This window comes from Polistes dominula, unplaced genomic scaffold, assembly GCF_049000335.1.
Source record: "Polistes dominula isolate Pdom_NZ unplaced genomic scaffold, Pdom_raw_medaka contig_73, whole genome shotgun sequence".
Classification (NCBI taxonomy): domain Eukaryota; kingdom Metazoa; phylum Arthropoda; class Insecta; order Hymenoptera; family Vespidae; genus Polistes; species Polistes dominula.
The window spans coordinates 2,504,705-2,529,041 of record NW_028300951.1 but is presented as its reverse complement, the minus strand read 5'-3'; the positions used below and the strand labels follow the sequence as shown (position 1 = coordinate 2,529,041).

Genomic DNA, 24,337 nt, shown 5'->3' with positions numbered 1-24,337 from the left:
TGATAAATGTCAATTATTTGAATAACTTGAAAATGATCATTCCATAAAATATAATATATTATAACGATAGAAAATTTATGACAATTATTCGATCATTTGTATCTATCCATCTTTCTTCTACTCGAATAAAACTCCCTCCCCCTCCCCTCCCCCCTCCCCCTCCCCCTCGCCCCTGTTTTATTAAACTCATAATTTATCTTCTTTCCATCTTTCTTGTTATCTTTCTATCTTTCTTTAACCCAATGGTATTAAACTCAAGCTTCACGACGTAGAAACAAGACGATATGGCAATTATTGGGTCTTCTCTGACTCGACGTAAGAACCTACCAAGCTTAATTGAAGAATTAGTTTAAACAGAAGTTCAACTCTCTGATGTGTTCTCGTTTCTTATTCCATCTCTCTTTCTCTCTCTCTCTCTCTCTCTCTCTCTCTCTCTCTTTCTTTTAATATACGTCTACATATATACCACATATTAACGTATGTATCCTTAATTCTTACAAGTAGAATGTGGTAAGCTCGTTTAATTCGTTTGTTTTGTTTAAAATTTTTTTTTTTTTCTTTTTACCAACGAATTATCTTGGAAAATATTTAATCGGCCCTAACAAACATCAGATGCATCATATTTATGATATGTAATGTGTAATAATTAAATAAAATTAATTAAATTACCAATATATATATATAAAAAAAATAGTTATACACAATTTTCACTTTGATTGCATACGAATTTTCTACGTTTTTTTTTCTTCGTATTTTTTTTTTTTTTAAATTAAATTATTGATCACAACGCGTTTAATAATTATTATTATTAAATTTTCCATGGAGTAATCTATGCGATAAGGTAATACATATAATGAGAATTAAATTAGAAATTAAAGGACGAAATTGTGGTCGTAGTTAATTTTTTCTTTTCGTTTATAGTTTTATTTGATTTGTTTTGGTTTTAGGTTTTTTTGTTTTGTTTTTGTTTTTTTTTTTTTTTTTATAGTTTTCATTCTTTGAGTTTTCTCTCGCGGAAAAAAAAAAAGACGTAATTGAAACGTGACTTTTCGTAATACCTTCAGACGGTTTTTCTCGTTTCGTAAAGAGCGAAACGTCTGAAACGTTCCGGAAAATTGTTTCTCTGAAGAACAACTCGACCCTTTTTTTTTTCTTCTTCTTCTTCTTCTTCTTTTTTTACCACTACTCCCACATCCTCGTTTATTTTTTTCCTTTTAGGAGTAGTCGCTTTTATGATTTTACTGGTTGCGTGAAAACGTTCCTCGCGATATGCTAACAAAGCGAATAAGTAGTTCTTCTATTTTATTTCTTTTTCTTGTTTTTTTTTTTTCATTCTATTTTTCTTTTTTTTATATATATATATATATTTTTATATTATTCTTTCACTCGAAAACAAGATTTATTTCACGAAAGATTAGGGTGATCGTGTAGAGAGAATTTGTATCACTTAAAGGTGCATTTTGCTGACTAATTCGATTTATTTTATTTTCTTTTATTTTTTTTTTTTTATAAAAAAAAAAAAACCCCATGAAATTTACGTGCGAGATACGCAACGCGATCAATGATCCATGACACGATAATGAAAAAAAGAAAAAAGAAAAAAAAGGAAAAAATGAAGAAAAAAACTTTGTAAGTAAATGGACCATTCGCATGGATATTAATCAATAAAAATCGTGTCAATGTCGAGTATCATAAAGTGGGTTAAGGGTTTTAAGACACGAGTCAGCTAGCAAGTTAATCGTCCAGCAAATGTGTTGCACGCTAGTTTAAATTATGGTATAGGATATTCACGTATTATTTTGTAATACGTATGTCTCTTATACATAAACATAATATAATAATATATAATAATTATTAACTATATTAAATATAATTTATATTTCTTCCAATTATATTTCCATATATTTCAATTTTAATTAAAAAAAAAAAAAAGACAGAACAAAACATTATAACTTAATTTTATTATATATATATGAGCTTGAATTTTTGTAAAAAAAAAAAATATTGAAAAGTAAACTAAAATATGTATGTCTTATACAAAAATATAATATAATAATATATATTTAATAATTATTAAACGATATTAATTAATTATTTATATTTATTCCAATTATATTTCCATATATTTCAATTTTAATTAAAAAAAAAAAAAAAACAACAACAACAACAAAACATTAACTTAATTTTATTATATATTTATATATACATGAGCTTAAATTTTTGTAAAAAAAAAAAATATTGAAAAGTAAACTAAAATATGTATGTCTTATACAAAAATATAATATAATAATATATATTTAATAATTATTAACTATATTAAATATAATTAATGTTTATACCAAATATATATCCATATCTTGGAATTTTAATTAAAAAAATAATAAAACAACACATTACCTTATTTTTATTACATATATATATATATATATATATATATATACGAGCTTCAATTTCTCTAAAAAAAAATATTGAAAATAAAAATAACACGCATAATATTGTTTTATTTTAATTTTTGTTTTATTCAAATTCAATTGAACAATCAACCGTCAAAGCTCGAACAATATATAAATTTGTGTACCTATTAAAATTTTTTTCAAAATTATGTCAAGGAAAACTAACGTTATTGACAAATATAATTGAAAGTAAAATTTGAATAAAACAATGTGACACACAATGTTTTAAATGAACATTTCTTTGAGTATAAATCATTACATACGTGTAATACCATTCTATCATTCAACACACGTGTAAAAATGTTTTGCCACGTTCGTACGTCGTTCGATAACGTTAATAAATTCTCTGAAAAGAAGAAAAAAAGAAAAAAAAAAAAAAGAGAAAAAAAAACAATATAATGCAAAAGGAAAATATAATTAACGCCATTTCGAAACGCTAAACGAGATGGAAGGTTTATTATCGATGTGCGAAGTTGATATTAATCGGCACTTCGTAATTATCATTGATGCGTGTAGTTTCATGTAAACGTTAAACATTTTCTATACTATGCACACATAGATATACTACAAGTAAATACGTTTAGGTATTAATAGATAAAATAAAGATATTCGCGTTATTTCTAAGTTTACGTGCGTGCGTGCATGCGTGTACACGCATTCATGCATGCATGTTTTTATACATGTAATATAAAGAACAAAATTTATTGACAGATACTTACTTACTTGTGTTCACTCGAAGGTCAGTTTCAAGAAAATATTGTTGCAGTTGTCGATTCGATCATTATTATAACAAAGAATTTACAATTACAACTATACCAATGACTGAATAAAGTCTATCAACGATGAAGAAATATTTTCTTATTTTTATCTTCTTCTTTTTTTTATTTATCTTTGTTCAAATTAAAATGCATTTATTTCGATCAAGTTTACGTTTGTCCTTATCACATACACGTAAAATAATAAATAATAAATAAATTTTATAATAAAATAAAATCTAATAATATTTAATCCCTTCGTATTGATTCTTCAAACACTTTCAACAAAAATGTCTATAAATAAATAAATAAATACAATAAGAAAATAATAATAATAGTAATAAATAGTAAGAAATAATTAATCGTTGGTGCAATACAATTAAAACAATTGTACTTTTGATCCTTGATATTAAATTAACTAACAAAAATGTTTCTTATACGTGATAAAAGGGTTGACCAGTTTTAATTCTTCTTAAAAAAACAAAAAAAAATTATTTATATTTGTTTAAAAATAAAAGTTACTTTGACATTACTCAACTATTTCACTCAGTTTATTTGCATTTGATCGTATAATCAAAGTACCAGGTATACTCATAAGTACCAGGTATACTTATAAGTACCAGGATTAGGGGACTGGTGGTGGCCTTGGGGATGGGGAGAGGAAACATACGTGTAAACAATTAGCTACAATTAGTTTAAAATACAAATTAGCCTAAAACACATCGGTTGTCTCTTATCAATTTTGAAATGTTTCATCTTATTAGATAATTATAATATAATATAATATATCTTATAATTTTTCTCACATAATCATTATTATCATTTAATCTATATCATTCATTTTCTTACATATATATATATATATATATATATATATATATATATATATATATATATAGTATATAATATTATCTTTTTAATATCTATTCAATGATATTACAGATATCGAGATTATATTCAATCTTAAAAAAAAAAAACGACTTTTTTGACGATCGTTTTTTTCTTCTTCTTGTTTTTTATTTTTTTTTTTTTATATTTTTTTTTTATATTAAAGAATATCACTTAAAATACAATTAATATATATTTATACCCACACATATACAATAGACCCGTATCAAGATCGGATCGTCCTTTTAATCGATAAACATCATATTTGTTTTTTTTTTGTATTTATTATTTAATCTAGATATATTTTATTTATATATTTTATTTCTATTTTATTTATATAATATATATATATACTATATGTAAATATATTTATTACGCAAAGTGGGTTGTTTCTTCAAAATTTTGTGAGCATATAACACGAAACTATTTCTTTCTTTTCTTTGTTTGTTTATTTAAGTCACAACAAACTTGCTTTTATTTTTTTTTTAAATAAAATTTTTTCTTTTTAATAACTTTTTTAAATAAAATTTATCAACCCTACCCTCGTAATATGTGATAGCTATATTATACAATCTTTCTTTTATTTCTTTTGATAAGGTACATTCCTGCGAGAGATTATCCTACATACATACATACATACCTACCTACCTACCTACATACATACATACATACATACCTACATACATACTTACATATATAATAAATGGACGTAGGAGTTTTTAAGTTCAACTCAGTGTGTGTTCATGATTATTGCTTCAAAGCTGACTCTTTCTCTCTCTCTCTCTCTCTCTCTCTCTCTGTCTCTCTGTCTCTCTTTCTCTATCTCTATCTTACAAATTACAATACACATACATTTTTATATCTATTTAGTTGTGACCTTGAAGTTAGATTCACCAAACTCGATTCACAAGAGTATACGATGATATACTTTCGAAATGTAAAATAGAAAAAGATGAAACGAAATAAAATCACACCCACGCACAAGTACACAGAAAGAGAGAGGAGATGGGGTGGAGGTGGAGGTGGAGGAGGGTTTGTACAGATTTAAGAGAAATTAATTTCTTGGAAATCTGTAAGCATATTTTCGTTTAGTTTACAAGACGACTGACCCTATTCCTTGTGGAAGGAATTCCATTGAGAAAAAAATGAATGACGAATGAATTTTTTTTGTAATTATTATTATCTATTTATTTATTTAATTATATCTCGCAAGAAAGTACCTTTAATTATAAAATATGTCGACACGTACATATACAAATTGTTTCATTTAATTTCGAACGATCCAGGGATTAGCTAAGAAATGTTTTTTTTATTTTAAAAAAATTAATGTACACGTAATAATCTCTGTGTGTGTGTGTGTGTGTGTGTGTACACATATATGTATAAATGTATATGAAAGATCGTGTGTGAGATGTGTATGTTTCTTTCGATAATAACTATATCTTTTTTTGTATTTATTTTTTTTCTATTTTTTTTTATTTATTACTATTATTATTTTTTTTTTTTTATAATATCCATGGAAGTATATTATCCTTGTTTGAACAAAAAAAATCACATAATTTAATCGTTTAAATAAAATAAAAATTTGTTAAATAAGAAAATTAATATAAGTTGTGTTTTACAATTTGTTAATAAAAATAAAAAATGAAAATGATAACCTTACCTATTATCGAATGAAAATAAATTGTGCAATTATTATAAATATATCGAAGAGAATTTTTTGAAATATTAACAAAAAAATTGTATTAATTAATTAATTAATTAATATACACCTGTTATCTTCAAATAAAACGATCCAGAGTGAGTTTACATATATATATACATGTAAAAAAAACAAAAACAAAAAGAAAAGTTGACTAATACAAGAAACGTTTGACCAATCAGGTGTAATATAATTAAATGAAATTTGATTAACTTTGAGGTGTAAAGTAAAGGGCCCTTTAGTTTTCCTAGAAATCATGAACATTATTCTGATCAGGTGGAATTAACTTAACACACGATGACATAAGTGAGAGAATGAGAGAATATGTGTGTTTCAGAGAGAGAGAGAGAGAATCTCTTTGATAGAAACGATCAATCACGAAACAAGGTGCTACCAACTCGCTTAACACGAAGGGTAAGTAAAGTCTAAAGCAAGCAAGCAACCTACCAACCTTCCAAGGTGTGCCCTATTATAGATAGAAATGATGGCGTCGAACCATTTGCAGCACATAGCAAATTGGAACTTTGAACGTGAATTACTAGCAGCACTCTAGAAATCTTCTCGTGGTTTAGGAACTCTATAAGATAATGATTATGATGATGATGATGATGATGATGATAATGATGATGATGATGATTAGTAGGACTGGTCGAATCACGTCATAGAAACATTTCATACTTCAAAGCTTGAATGAGTGTTGGTTAATCAGGACAGTTAGAACTTTGCTATACCATAAAAGAAAATTATTATTGAAATTTATGTTAGAATTAATATTATTTTAATTAGAAAATTAATTAATTTATATTTATAATTATTGATGGGAAAAGTTTTATTCAATTTTTATATAAAAATTTAATAAATTTTCTAATTAGTAATTTTCCTAAATGAACTGGTAATTTTGTAACTTAATTGGTAAAAATTGTTACTAAATTTTTATACGAAAATTCAAAAAATGTTCTAACTGTTAATTTATATATAATAAACTTTAGGTTTTATCCTAAATGTTTATAAATAATTTAATAAATTTTCAAATTGATAAATTTCGAACTTTTAACGGATAAAAAGTTTTACGACATTTTTATAAAGAAATTTACTAATTTTTCTAACTGATAAATTTCTAATTTAATTCGTAAAAAGTTTTACTAAATTTTTATACAAAAGTTCAATATAAATTTTCTTAACTTGTAAAAATTTCTAACTTAACTAATAAAAAGTTTTATTAAATTTTTATACAAAAATTCAATACAAATTTTCTAACTTGTAAATTTGAAATTTAATTCGTGAAAAGTTTTACTAAATTTTTATACAAAAATTCAATATAAATTTTCTAAACTTGTAAAAATTTCTAACTTAACTAATAAAAAGTTTTATTAATATTTTATACAAAAATTTAATATATATAAAATCCAATTCTATTGATTGAATCATCTTTAATAATTTTAAATGAAAAACCATTGAAAAACATTCAATTACGAAATACTCAACCAAACAAATTGCAAGAATACCCAAAAATATCACACACACAAAAAGAAACCTAACATTAAAAATAATAATGATTTTATTTTCTTCTCGATGAAAAGAAAATTTGAATATAAAAATACTTAATCCTTGACAAAGTAAAAAAAAAAAAAGAAAAAGGTATTCCATCTTCCTCCAATTATTGTAAAAGCATTCATAATGTTTTCAAACTTTTGTCCGATACTATAATCACTTATATATATATATGTGTGTTTGTGTATGTATATGGTATGTCGAGTGGTTATTATGAAAGTAATATAAGTGAAAAATTGAAAGAAAAATAAGTTTATTGTGTAATACGTATGGCAATTACCTAATTATACGAATTACGTAATAAACCATTATGTATATGTATATATATATATATATACATACACAAAACACATATATATATACACATACATGAAAAAGATGAAGGGAGTAGAAGAGAGGAGGAATTTAACGAAGGAGAATCAATTAGTTGGAACAAATGATAATAATAATCATATTATTACTAATACTACCTATGAAATTGTAGAATACTCAAAGTGATGATTTTATAGATGGGTACGCGTTAAAATATAATGGGATGTTGTTAACCACCATTCTTCGGTCTGAAGAGTAGTTGGATCGAATCAATACACAACTATACATACATACATATATATATACATACATATATATGTATAATACTAAAAGAATGATGATCGATCGTGCTCAATTATAACATCCCCATACGTTTACGTTCTCAAAACTCATTCACGTCGTTCATTTTCGAGTAGGAGAATATAATCCTGATAATGTTCCATACGTACGTACGTTTTAATAAACTATAATAATTGATAGAAGTTGTGTATAGTGGTAATATTATCGATCAAATTTTTTACCAACAAATTTCTTGAAAAAAAAAAAAGAAAAAAGAAAAAACACATTTGACGAGTATACACGTCATGCGTAAAAAGAAGTGACCATTGACCATTTAAATTGTAATTTTTTTAAACAAACAAAACATATTCTCAAATTTCACGATGTTTAGAATATTTTTAAGGCTATATGCTTTGAAATAAATAAATGAAAAAAATATAAATCATTTCAGATGAACAAATCAAAATTTTCCAATTTTTGTTTTTTTGTTGTTGTTCTCTCTTATTCTTTATTTTTCTTCTTTTTTTATATATATATATATCTTTTCAATATATTCGTGTATGTTTATTGGTATTAGTTGGTTTTACACGTACATGTATTATTTATGTATGTATTTTAATTGTTGTATGTAGAATCGTAGAATTATGTACTTAAATTTGAAATGATTTCGAAATCATTACAATTTGGTTTAGATTATAACAGCATAATTACAATTTGGCCACTGGTAGGTAGATGATACAACCAATCATATACGAACATCTAGCAACTGTTTGGCACCTTGCCAAATTTTCACAAGTTATAAAACGAACATACGAGGAGTTTATACATAACGAATCACGTTACGCGTGTCACTACGATAATCATCTTTTCTATTTGAATTTACGAGATGAAATATTTAACATTTGAAAGAAATAATATAAATAACATAACATAACATAACACACACACACAAAAAACATACGATAATTTCGACCATTTTGATAGTATTGAAATAAGTATGATGAGATATTAATAGAAAAGTATCTCAAATTTGTAAAAAGGGAGAATACAAAAAGAAAATGATAAAAAATTAGAAATTTTATTTAAAAAAAAGAAAAAAATGAATAAAATAGAAAATTTTCTAAATTTAATTAATTTATCAATTCGAAATAATCTCGTTTCACGTATACGTATACTAATAAAGTGCACATACGTGTTCTACGTAAATGCAATTTTTCGAAAAAGTAGACTCGTACGTTTCTAAGTTTCCAAAATTAGATTCAGCGACGATCTACTATAGTAAAACCAGAAGATTGGCTTTCCAACTCGACTCGACACTCTATTTCGAGGATTTTCTGAAAATTCTCTCGTCGTCGTCGTCGTCGTCATCGTCGTTTTTCCGTTTAGACGACACACACGTTACAAACGCGTGCAAGAACAAATTGCAAACAGTGCAAACCAACTACATCGACGATCATCAACGTAGAGACGACCGAATGCTTACGTCATTTTCTTACGTGCATCTTACGAATAATAAATTCGTAAGATGCATCTCCAAAAAAGTATTTTTTTATTTTTTTTTTTTATTCTTTTCCCACTTCTTTCATAAATTATCTATCAATTTCATTAATTTCGTATTATATACGAAATACATATTTTCTCTTGAACAACTGAATATTTGAATATTTTAATATATTTTTTAATCAAAAATGAAATATCAAATTAATCTGTATTTAAAAAAAATATTTAAAAAAATAATTAAATAAAAAATTATATTATATATAATTTATATTATAATATATATATAATATATTATTATATATAAATTATATTATATATATTTTAATTATGATTAATTATAATAATTATATTAATTATAATAATAGTAAAATAATAAATTAATAATTATAATAATTATATTAATTATAAATATTATAATATATTATTTATATTATATATAAATTATATCAAAATCGAACTCGAACTAAAGCTAATAACAATATATATATATATATATTAATAAATAGTATTTGTTAATTTTGTATTAGGATATTTCTTCCAAAAAATTAATATTTCGATATTTAAATAAATTTTGTAATTAAAAAATGAAATATCAAATAAATCTGGTATCTAAACAAAATAACAAAAAAAAATAATATAAAATAAAAATACATATATAAAAATATTATATATATTATATATTATTATTATTATTATATATTATATATTATATTTATATTATATATAAATATTATAATATTATATATAATATTATATAAAAATAATAAATATCTTCGTTAATTTATTTTATTCAATGAAAATAAAATACAAAATTGTATTATGCAATTAAAATTTCGTGAGATAAACGTAACATTAATGCATAATAAAAAAAAAGAAAAAATATACGATTAAGCAATTGAGAATAATTTTCGATAAAAGAACAAAAAGAAGAAGAAGAAGAAGAAGAAGAAGAAAAAAAAACTAGGAAAAAGGAAAAAAGATACGAACGAGTGATCACGATAATCGAAAAAATACTGTAATCACAGATTATTCAGTTGGCCTTCCCAGGGTCCAAGTCGAGGAAAATACGGTTTACCAAGAGTGCCAATCTAGATGACACGACGACGATTACACGAAAGCAAAGAAAACGAGAACACGAATTACCTTCGTTCAGTGTTTTAATGTTGGCCATGCAATGCAACCAACCAACCAACCAACTAACCAACCAAACCAACAAACTACTTCCATGTAACTCAAAAAAGAAACTGATTTTTTCTTTCATCTTTTTCACGAGTTCACATCGTAAACAACATTTTTACGATTTTATGCTATTTAATAGGAAAACTATTTTTTTTTGTTTTTGTTTTTTTTTCTTTTTATACAAATGTGTTTGTCTCTATGCATGCAATTATTATAAACAAAATTAAGAATATTTGATCAATTATTTCAATTATTTGATCTCAATGATTTAACAATTTAATTTGATTCGTATTTGATGCAACATGTTCATTAATCATTTTATTGAAAAAAAAATTTTTAATAATAATTTTTAAATACACATTGTGTGTGTGTGTGTGTGTGTGTGTGGCTTAATTCGAATGATTTGTTTATCTTTTGCAAATTCACATCGTATTAATGAACATTTAATATGCTATTTAATTATTTTATTTACGCGAAAACTATTCTCTATTTTTTTTTCTTTTTTTTATGCAAATGTGTTTATCTATAAATGTAATTATTATAAACAAAATCATGAAAGTTAATCAACTATTCAAATTATTTGATCTCACTGATTGAACAATTCTGTTTTTTTTTCGTATTTGATATAACATCATTCAAGTATATAATCATTTTAAATAATAATTTGAATTCGAATAATTTGTTTAAACAATTATTATTACATTATATTTTTACTGTTGTTGTTGTTGTTCGTGTGTCAAATTTTGTGTCTAATTGAAATGATTCAAAAAAAAAATCAAAAAACATTTCAATTGATTTTTATTCATTCTTCTAGTTTAGTAATGTTAATTAAATTATTTGATAATGTTAATGAAATAATAGAATATTTATCTTCAAATCAAATTATTGATAGATTAATATTATTATTCATTATTGATTTAATTTGATCGTATACAAATACAAAATAATATGAATTAATCACGTTTCGTGGTTTACCCGTTATATATATATATATATATATATTTATGTATTTGTGTATTGAATTATCCGAAAAGTTTTGTATACCATGTGTTGTGTTCATCTTTTAATGAGGACACAGTATTGATATAATTAATTGAATTCAATAAAAAATAAAATAAAATGATTCCAATGAATTGAATATTGAAATGTTTTCATTTTAACTATCACATTTTGACGTAGAAATAATTTGTATAAAAATTCTAACAAATTAATTGAAAAAAAATGTAAATCTTTATGAATTATTATAAATCATATCTAACTATGAATTTAATGTTTCTATTTTGATTAATAGATATGGATTAATAAATGAATTACATTTTTCTATTACCATGTAAATTGCTTACAAAATTCTGGTCCCAATAATTTCAACTTAAAATGTAGACAAATAGGAATGATAAAAATAAAAGAAACTTTTTCAATTATTATTAATTAACAATAAAATTATCAACAATTTTACATCAAAGACTGAACTAATAAAATTACTTTAAGTCTTCCATAGAAAATGACTTTGAATTGAATTGAAACAAAATTTCGTATAAGCTCAAATAATAATTAAAAAAAAAAAAAAAATAACCAAAGACAAACATACAAATTATCGTAATAAACTCCAATAATAATTAAAAAAAAAAAAAAAGAAAGAAAAATTATTATTAAAATAACAAAACAATTTGTATAATAACAATTTTCGCAACGTGTAATGAAAAAAAAAAAGAAAAAAAAATGTTCAACTTCAATTTCAATATTTAAGAAATAAGGTCATTCGATTAAATCGTGGTACGTTTATTGATTAATAATAAAAGAAAAAGAAAAAAAAAGAAAAAACATAAATAAAAATAAAATTTAAAAAAAAAAAACAAAAGAAGAAAGTTCATATCGCATTTTCTTCTTTTACTTTTTTTCCCCCTTATCGATAGATATAAAAGCATGTATACATATATGTATCAATGTGTATATTTTATTAGGAAGGAAGTAAGGAAGAAAAGAAATGATCAAAAGTAAACTAGCAAAGTAAAACCTTTTCCTTTTTCTTCTTCTTCATCATGTGCTGCTCATCCTACTCATGACTTTCCTGTCGTTTCTTAAACAAAAAGCAAGGTCTACTCTTGTCCTCGATATCACACGCCCACTTTATTGTTAATTTTCTCTCGAACGTGCGACTTTTTGCCGTCCATGAACTCATCTTATCTATACTATGATATATATAATAGTATAGGTTTAGCATCATATTATTTAACCGTTTGAGTCCCAGACGGTATTGAAAAAACACTGTCGAAGAATCCCAAACAGCGCGATAGCGCTTTTTCTAAATGAGTAAGAGAAGACCCAAGCAGCGCAATAGCGCTACTTGTATGCATTTGTTTTATATATATGAGCGCACCGTCAGTTGTCTACAATGCTCGAAATGTACTGGGTTTTTCAACATAAAATGTGAACAGCGCGATCGCGCTGCTTGGGACTCAAACGGTTAATTGCATATCAACGTTAAAAGACAATTTCCAAATTACTTTGGAACAAAAACTTAATATATATATATAATGATTAACAAATAAATTAAAAAAAATAAAATCAACGAAACAAATTCTTTGAATAACAAGTTAATTATTTTATTTTTTTTTTTAATTTTCTTATATGTGAGTTCCCCAAAAAAAAAAAAAAGAAAAATAACTCGATGATTCATTGAAAAATGATAATATACTGTAATTATTAAAAAAGATATTAAAACAAAATAAACTTGAGGATTCATTTGGTATGGTGTTTTTTTTCTTTTTTTTTTATTTCTAATCATTGCTGAAACAAAACAAAAGACGAATTAGAAAATTAAGTTAATTATACTTAAATTTAAATTTAATTGAAATGAATAATATATCAAAGGAAAAACCACGAATGATAGAATAAAAAGAATATAAATAATAAAATAATAAGAAATTAATAGTTCATTTAATATTCGAATAAATTAAAAGAAACACTTAGTAAATTTTACTTTCTTCTATGCATATATATGTGTATATTTTTTTTTTAAAGATTGTGTTGCAAAAAATTTGCTAGAAATATTAAAATTATGAAATATGTACAAAACAAAAATCATATTAAATAATACATAAAAACAAGAACAAAATTCAATTGTAAAAAATCATTTAAAAAAAAAAGTAAAATATATTTTATAAATTGTAAAATTTGTAAAAAGAATTAAAAGATAGGTATTAATAAAAAAAAAAAATTTTTTTAAATAAAAATATATAATAAAATGAAATAAATAAAAAATATGATAACAGGTTACTTAGTTATTTAGTTATTATTTAGTTTCAGGATTGAAACTAATTTTTACTTGTTTCATGTGGTATCGAAAAATATTTGAAAAAAAAAATATTTGTTGAAAAACAAAAAAAAAAGCTTCTCAAATCGTATACAATTTTTACATCTCATCAGGATTTATTCAAATGATTATTTACAAAAGAATAATATTAGCATATCCATCGATAAAACTCCTCAAATCATCACTATCATCATCATCATCATCATCATCATCATCATCATCATCATCATAATCATCATTAATCATCATCATTATCATCGATTACACTATAATGAAAATTATATTATATAATATATATTTATATATTTATATATATATATATATATACCAGTCGATCTACAATTAATTATTATTTAATATATTTAATATTACAATCTTACACACGCAGAGAGAGAGTGAGTCCCTTTTTATTTTATTTTTCAGTTTAAATTAGATTGTATTGTATTTTGACTTTTCATTTTAATAGCTTAATTTGGTTTTTTTTCTTTTTTTTTTTTTTTTTTTTTTTACATATTACTCATCATCGACGATATAATTAATTAACAAAGGACGACGATGAACAGCAAAGGACACGTATTTTTTTTTTCTTTTACTTACATACGAACGCCTACCAAACGTTTATTCCTAACTCATGTCAAATGTAAGGAATTTTTATCCAAATATTTTTTTTCTATATATATATATATATATATATATCGAGGTTTTTAAAGAAAGGTACAGTAACAACAACATTGCCATTGAGACTTTAAATATTCAAACTTAAAACAATATTCGAGGGATAATTATTATTATTATTATTATTATACTTTTATGTTTACGCATTTGTTATAATAAACTAATTAATTTTATTTTATCATTATCATCATCATCGTACTTTTCGCAAAAAAACATCGATTTTTATATATATTTTCAATAGAAATTATATAAATAAAATACAAATTTAAGGTCTCTAGTAATATTCTAAATATTTTGGTTAGTTTAATTTAAACTTTTATCAGAAAAGTAAAGTCAAAATTTTTTTAATTAATTTTTTTTTACTTACACACACACACACACACACACACACACACACCTTTCTTTTCTAATATTTTTTTTTTTTTTAATAATTAAAATAATCGAAGAAATTTATATAGGGAAGACTGTAAAAAAAAAAAATAAAATAAAACCTGGTACCATTTTATAAAAATAAAATAAAAGGTATTATAGAAACAGAAGAAAATTTACACAAAGAAAAATGATTTAATTTCATTGTGGATAAGACGTGAAATTTTTGTCACTAATTATTATTATTATTATTATTATTATTATTATCAAATGGGTGTCCTGTATGCAACACCTTACGAAGTGCAAACGACATTGCTATTGACGATTAATCCTCATAGTTGTTGTTGTTACGTAAATGACATTGCGTTATATACCTTCACACACACATACATACACCCATATATATTATATATATATATATATATAATGTGTATTATACAAGTGTACATCTTCGTTTAAGATAGCGATCACGATTCTTCTTTCGGGCCAACAGCTTTTACGAACACGTAACACGTAGGACGACCTAAATGGAATCGCGTTATATAGTTGTGTGAGTCATTTGAACCCATCCCGTTGTTCTATATACCTACTACTACTATTACTACTACTACAACTTCACTTTTAAATACGATCGATAACCCGTTCGTGTGGTAACAAGTTTAGAAACAATCCATCCGAAAAATGTATTTTTTATCCCCATTCTTTTTTTTTTTTTTTTTTTTTTTATTAATTTTTCATTCACAAACAACATATTTGTTTTTGTTTACATTACAGTTATCTTCGTCAACCGAGAAAATCTGACTCTAAAATCATCCTTTCAATTTTCTGTTTTCAATCAAACAAAAAGTTGTATGAATTATTCATCCAAAAAAAAAAAAAAAAAAAAAGTAAATAGAAAAATTGTTGCAACAATATTTGTTTAGTTATTATTCGATACTGCTCTTTATGGGAAAAGCAAGGATAAATTCATGGTGTGATATTTTTCAATTTTTTTCTAACCACTCTCCAGGTGCTTCTGGGTGGGTTAGTTTTTTTTTTTCTTTTTTCTATTTTTTTTTCTTTACTAATTGTTCCGTTAATTATCCGTATTCATGAGAGATGTGCACAGCCATACACAGGACTAGTTCTACAATTCAATTATCTCTTCTATTTCAGTGTAATACATTTTTACATTATGAAATTATGAAGAACAAATCATTTTGTATGTTTTGTTTTGTTTGGTTTTTTTTTTTTAATTTTAATTTTATTTTTATTTTTATTTTTTTACTTCATTTCTTTCTCTTTACTATTTAATTAAATTTTCTTCTTTTTATATGTATATATATATTTTTTGTATATATTTATGTATTTGTTTGTGTATTTAATTTGTGTGTTTGTATTTTTAACGGTGTAGCACAATATTGTAATAAAAAAAAATGTTTCATTGAAATTACATTTACAAAAAAACAATATATATATACATATATATATAAAGAAATTTTGTAATACAATTTTAAATCATAATTAATTAATTGATTAATAATAATAATTAATAATATGACCAATTGTTTGAAAAATAAATTCGTGAATATTTCAAATAATACCTAAATTTGTTTTCATCAAATAAACATGTAAAAAATTATTAAACAATTATTCTCTCTCTTTCTCTCTCTCTCTCTCTTTCTTTCTTTTGTAACAAATTTGAACAAATTGTTTACATCACAGATTTGCAAAGATCTTTCTCTTCTTTTTCATCACAGATTTGAAAAGATTTCTCTCTCTCTCTCTCTCTCATTTCTAAAAAAATTCCAAAAAAATTCACAATTTACATTGATAAGTACGAAACAATCAATTACAATTACAATATGTCGAAACATATTTTTATTTCAATTTGTCTCATGTCGTAACATTCGAATTAAAATTCATTTGAACAATACCATCCAATTGTTTGCAAAACAAATAAGTATTAAACATTTGTTTTGTTTTTTTTTTTTGTTTTTTAATAACTGCAACTACAAAATGAAATACATTAGTTAAAATTATACTTTATAAAAATATTACAAATTCTCGCTTCTCAATGTTATTTGCAATCAATAATTGATGAATATAAAATAATTATATATACTTAAATAAAAAAAAGAAACAATTGTTGCAAAAAAATAATTCTAATTTGGTTAATATGAATCATCATTATATATACAGTTAATTTAATTATTTGTTTTTTTCTTTTGCATTTTTGTATTGTGCCAGATGATGGATTTAAATCAATGAATAGATTTAATTAATTATAATTAATTTAATTTATAATAAATAATATTAATAATAATAAATAATAATAATTATAATATATAATTATTAATATAATATAATAATACGTATTATATATCAATGTATATATAATATAATATTATATTATATAACATATTATATAATATAATAAATATATATATATATATATTATTTTAAATTAATTAAAATTAATTTAATTAATAATATAATTAAATTAATATTTATTAGAATAGATCAAATTAAAAATGGTGATAGTAATAGGATATGTGAACGATGGAAATATTTCATCAAATTTTGTGCATACATACACCTTAGTAAGTACGCAAGTTGACTCTCTTGTTCTATTCGTTATTATCACAAGGATCTTTTTACAATCTTCTTTTTTATTCTCTCTCTCTCTCTCTCTCATACTCTCTCATTCTCTCTCATTGTCATTTTCATTGTCAATCTGTCTCTGTTTTTCTGTCCTATCCAACAAGTCGAAACAGTCGACCCTGAATCAAACACGAGAGAGTTAAAAAGACCTTAACATTCTCTTTACGATTATGAGATTCTGTAGGAGTTACGTTTCTAAAATTAACCAAGTGACCTCCTTCAAGCAGGGAATGACATTTTAACGAAGAAAGAAAACGAGAAGAAGAAAAAAAGACCCCCTTTCTCCCCCTCCTCCCCTTCTTCCTCCTCAGGGAAAAAATAAAGGAATCCTAGAGAAAGTGAGTGAAAGAAAGAAAGAAAGAGAGAGATAATGAAAGAGAAAAAAAAAAAAAAGTATTCATCTTCTCGTTGTAACTTGTCTACGTAAGCTTACTTTGTTACACATTTCTGTATAACAATAATTTTGTATGAAACGTCAAAATAAAAGAAAAAAAAGAAAAAAAGGAAAAAGGGTATTTAATGTAATTATTTAAACGAGAAAGTCACACGCAAAGTCTACACTAAGAAAATGTAAAAAAAAAAAAAAAAAAGGAAAGAAGGATGCAAGTGGAAAGAAAAGATAAAAAAAAAAAAAAAAAGAAAATACAGAAATGAGAAATTAGTGATCAAAATAAAAAACATAAAAGGAAAAGGTAAGAAAGCTAAAGTACACATAAAAATGTACAAAAGAAGAAAAAAAAAGAAAAAAAAAAGGATAACAGAAGTAAAACGTAGATGGCACGAATAATGCGTGTATAAATTTATATATGGTGTTTATAATGTAAAATAAAAATTTAAAAAAAGTAAAGAAATTTAAAATAACATTACTTATACAGAACTAACAAACAAAAAATGAAGAAAATAGATATCAATTATAGATACATATATACATATATTTATTTATATATATATGTGTGTGTGTGTATATATGTGCTGTATGTGTATACTGAAACAAAAAATAAATGGTATTAAAATAATATAATTTATACATGTTTAAGAAGAGATAAAGAAAGATGGAAATAAAATGTAATTGTATGTATATGAGTGTTACACATTTATTTATGCTAAAACAGAGAAAAAAGAAAATTAAATTAAATTAAATTAAATGACTTAAACAATGAAAAGAAAAGAAAAAATAAAAAAGAGATGACTACTAATGTAAAGTAAATTTGTACATGTTACATTTAACTGTATAGTGTATCTATGCATTTATGTTTGTATGCAGATGTATATCATATTATGTTAGTATGCTTGTAACACATTTATTTATGCTAAAGCAAAGAAAAAAGAAAATTAAATTAAATTAAATAAAATGACTTAAACAATGAAAAGAAAATAAAAAATAAAAAAGGGATGACTACTAATGTAAAATACATTTTTACATGTTACATTTAACTATGTAGTGTATCTATGCATTTATGTTTGTATGCTTGTTACACTTTTATTTATGCTAAAGCAGAGAAACAAATAAGTAAAATTAAATGATTTAAATAATGAAAAGAGAATAAAAAATAAAAAATAGATGACACTAATGTATAAAGTACATTTTTACATATATAATACATTTAATTATATAGTGTAGTATATATATATATATACATTTATGTTTGTATGCAGATGACGTAGCTTTTATACTGTTAAAGTACTTTCCAAACGCATTCGCTGGAATGAAGATGAATTAAAATATTGCAAACGTCGACATAGACAAGTTTCCTGGGTTGTCGGGTCAACCCTTTTTTTTGTCACAACTTATATCAGCCAATTAAATTGCTCCTTTTTTTAACCTAAATTTCAACTAACATCAACTGACTCTACTTTAAAAACATTTTTAAATCATAATTATTTTTATAACAGAATTATCAATAATAATAATAATTATTATTATTATTGAAAAATAATTAAAAATCAAATGATTGTTTTATTTTATTTTTTTTTTTTATAATAAACATATATTATCATGATTGATCAAATATCAAAATGAAATGATCAAAATAATTCAAAAGTTTTTATTTATCGCGAATATTTTTCTATCATACTTTTTTTTTATTATTAATTTTGTTAATTTCTTTTCTTTTTTTTTTTTTTTCTTAAACAAAGTTTCGAATAGAACACGAAACAAATGAATCATCTTATAAGATGAATCGAATATAGTAACTTTTAGTGTGTGTATAAGTGTATATAAAATGTATATACGTGTAACACGTTTAATGCGTGAAAAATAAAACGTAAGTATTTAGTCTCATAATCATTTTAATTATGTCGTTTTGAAATCGTAACATCTATCATAAATATAGACACGTCATCGAGGAGATCATAAAACATTTTCTTTCTTCTTTAAAAATTTCTAATGATTATAACGTTAACGAACAAGAACAAATCGATAAAGTGTGAGGTTAAGTTGACAACACATTTTACATAAAGAAAGAAATTCTAATTTTCTCTTTTTTTTTCTTTTTTTTTTTTTTAATAATGAATAAAACAAAATAAAAATACCAAGAACAAAAAGAAGAGCATGAAAAAAAATAAATCAGGAAAACAATCAAGTGTAAAAAGAAAATAATTATTGATCAATTCTTCTAACAAGATGAAATAAAAAAATAAAAAAAAAAACAATGTTAGTCAAACGAGATACTCGACTATCTATTTATCTATCTTTCTTTCTTTCTTTCTTACTTTCCTTTATTCTTTTTCTTTCTTTTTGCAAAAAAAAAAAAAAAAAAAAAAAAAAACAAGAAAAAAAGAATCTCTTTTATGCAAATTCCATGGCATGCTTCTGTTACAAGACAAATAAATCTGCGGGCGTCTGGACGCCTAATGAATGCAATAGCCTTCAGAGGTCGGCCATTGTATACGCAAAGCAACGAACTTTATCAAGGTTAACCACTTTGCTAATACAACTTTATTAATAAGAGAAAGAGAGAAAGGAAGGAATGATAGTTTGTAAGATTCGTGCGTATCGACCATCAAAAACGTTTCGACGAATTTTTATGGTTGCCATAAACCATCATCCCTCTCCTCCCAACACCCCAATTGTACGGAAACAGAAACAAATATATACATGCTTGCAACATGTTTGCATACATACACACATACGTACATTTATATATATATACAGATATTTAAAACTGAATGACCTATGAATTTAACTTGTCCTTGTTTTTTTTTTTTTTCAATCTATCATTTGATTTTTACACAATCCACAGAAAAGATTTATTAACAAAATATTTTCAAACTGGTATATTTCAATTTAAATTTAAAATTTAAATCATCATTTTTATGATCATAAATATGGAATAATAATCTATGATAGAAATTCATTTCAAAAATGATAATTTTAACCTATAAAAATTAACATTTTATTTCTACTTTACTTTTTTATTTTCTATTGATTTTAAATTAATAAATAAATACATGTCATTTCAACAAACATGGATCTCATATATCAGTAAAAATAAATATTTTTCTCATAAACAAAAAAAGACAAATTTAGAAATGTAAAGATATTCGTAAAACGTTAATAAGACGAAATCTTAAAGTTAAATCTTATTTTGTAAAAAAAAAAAAAAAAAAAAAAACAAAGAATAAGTGGGCATATCTTTCAAACGGAAATTGCTCATTTTAACTTCCTGTTTTGTTTTTATATCGGATATACGTGTAACGTGTTATTTCTCTCTCTCTCTTACTCTTCAAGTACAGGTAATATGAAAAAAAAAAAAAAAAATAGAATAAAACTGAATCATAGATGAGAAAAACATTTTCAATTATTGTTTTTAATTGACGGAACTTTAAGAAAATATTATTTTTTAAAATGACCAATTGTTATTATAATAGTTATTATTTATAATTGTTCTTCTACTATTACTATTTGTTTGTGTATCATGCATACATGTAATGTAATATTATTTACTAATTTTTTTAATATATATATATATATATATATTTTATATTATATTATAATATTATATATATTGTAATATATTATAATATATATTTATATTAATATTTATATTAATATTTATTATATATAAATATTATATAATATTTATATATAATAAATATTAATATAAATATTAATATAAATATTAATTAATTTTATAAATATTTTTTTATAAATAATTAACATTATAAATATTAATATTAATATAAATTTATATTATAATACAATAAAATATTATATTAATATTGTATAATATAATATTATATATTACAATATGTAATAATACTATATGTTATAATATATATATATATATATATATATATATATGTAACACAATTTAAAAGATATAATCTGAAATATTACAAAATTAATTGCTAATTATTTTCCAAATGATAAAACTTCCAAAAAAAAATTAATATAAGAGAAATAAACCTTCTTCTATTCCCTCAACCCTTTAATATTCTTTTCTAATTTATCTTATCAGACAATTAAAATTTTCTAAATCTTACCTACACGTAATGATATACTTCCTCTTTTGAATTATTATACTAACACACACACACACACACATACACACAGATGATATAATTAACAAATAAATCGATACTAGTTGTTAAGAAGTAAGAAAAAACCTTGTTGAAAATATTCGAGAAAATAATTTAAGAAGGAAAAATGATTTTATATTACGCAATTATATTACTTTTGTTCTCGTATAATTTTTTTTTTTTTTTCTTTTCTTTTTATTTCATTCCACTTCTGACCGACCTTTTTCTCACCCCCCTCTTTCCCTCCCTCTCTCTCTACCTCCCTCTCTACACCCTTCACCTGACCCCCTCACTTCACTTCTACCTTTACCTCTACTATTCTCCCGTAGATTAAACGAGAGAATTTCATTTGCAACCTTAGAAGCTTTTACCACTCATCTACTTCGATGCTGGTTGAACAAGAGAGAAAGAGAGAAAGAGAGAGAGTGAGAGAGTGAGAGTGAGAGAGAGAGAGAGAGAGGGTAAAGGGAAAAGGGAAAGGGAAAGACTTGTAGAATGGTGCCGACGCTTTCCAAATTACATCATCCTACTAAAATTACGTTTCATAGCTACTGAGTGTTCGACAGATGGTGTGTGATCGACGCTATGTGACCTCGACGGATACTCCTAACAAGAGCTTGCTCTCTCTCTCTCTCTCTCTCTCACACTCTTATTTCACCATTTTATTACTATGGCTTACAGCACTTACACATCTTAGTACAAAGAAAAAGAAATAAAATAAAATAAAGGTAGTCAAGAAAGTAAACGTCTTTCACCTTTGACGTACATTAAATTACCTGCAACTCAGAAATTAAGTTTATAATAAAAAAAAAAAATGGAGAGAGGGAGAGAAAAAGAGAGAGAGAGAGAGAGAGAGGGAGAGAGAGATAAAGAGAGAGATTTTAATTTTAGTTACATTAAAGTCACTGAGAAAGTAATTTAGAAATTTGTTCGTATTATATTTTATATTAAAATAGGATATATATTTAATATTTTTTTTCTTTTTAATTTTTAAAAGACAGTACTATTATTTAGTATTTTTTTTTTTTTTAATAATTAAATTTTAATTATTTTATTAATTAATTTTTTAATTATTAAATGAATTATTAAATAATATTAATAATTTATTTATTATTTTTTGTTGAAAAAGTTTATATTTTATTTATTAAATACGTGTGTGTGTTTTTTTTTCTTGTATATTTATTATTTTAATGAATAAAATGTTCGACGAACAATAATAATAATAATAATTATAATTAATTTTTTTTATTTTAATTAAATTGTAATTATTGTTATTATTTTATTAATTAATTTTTTAATTATTTAATCAATTATTTAATAATATTAATAATTTACTTATTTTTGTTTTTTCTGTTTAAAAAGTTTATATATTTAAATACGTATGTGTGTGTTTTTTTCTTTCATATTTTTTATTTTATTAGAAATAAAATTTTCGACGAACAATAATAATAATAATAATAATAATAATAATAATAAATTTAATTTCATTATTAAACTGTAATTATTTTAATTATTTTATTAATAATTTTTTAATTATTAAATCAATTATTTAATAATATTAATAATTTACTTATTTTTGTTTTTTCTGTTTAAAAAGTTTATATATTTAAATACGTGTGTGTGTGTGTGTATGTTTTTTTTTCTTTCATATTTTTTATTTTATTAGAAATAATATTTTCGACGAACAATAAAAATAATAATAATAATAATAATAATAATAATAATAATAATAAAGATAATGTATATAACGTGTTCAAATTAAATATTTAATATTCACCAGAGAGCGTTTTGATTTTCTAATAAAAATCTACACACGTCATAATATAACGTTTGTGATAATGTTCGTGATGATTATACGAATATATCTATATATATGGATATATATATATATATGATAGCGGCGTGCAAAGAAATTTGAAGTTCATTCGAGTGACGTTTGTTATATGCCTGACACACAATTACTACTACTATTACTATTATTACTACTACTACTACTAAGGCCAGTTGACGTATACATACCACGGCAGTTAAAATTGTTTAAACGAACCGATTAACTGGCAATAGCATGGAAAGATGTTATATGAGACGAATAGTAGTAGATTCTTCTTCTTCTACTCGTATTCAGAAGAAAACTCAACACGTAACACTCTAATGTAAGATAATAAACATAACTCTCATCGATATGACGAACATCGTT

The 24,337-nt window shown here is 23.3% G+C and overlaps 1 long non-coding RNA gene across 1 annotated transcript; it reads right to left on the bottom strand.

Moving 5' to 3' along the window:
• Positions 1-4,205: 4,205 nt before the first annotated feature.
• On the bottom strand, positions 4,206-9,653 carry LOC149032630 (uncharacterized). Its single transcript, XR_016176365.1, has 2 exons — positions 4,777-9,653; positions 4,206-4,740 (listed from the first exon to the last, which is right to left on the bottom strand). It is a non-coding gene; the product is annotated as an uncharacterized LOC149032630 (long non-coding RNA).
• Between the last annotated feature and the right edge of the window lie 14,684 nt (positions 9,654-24,337).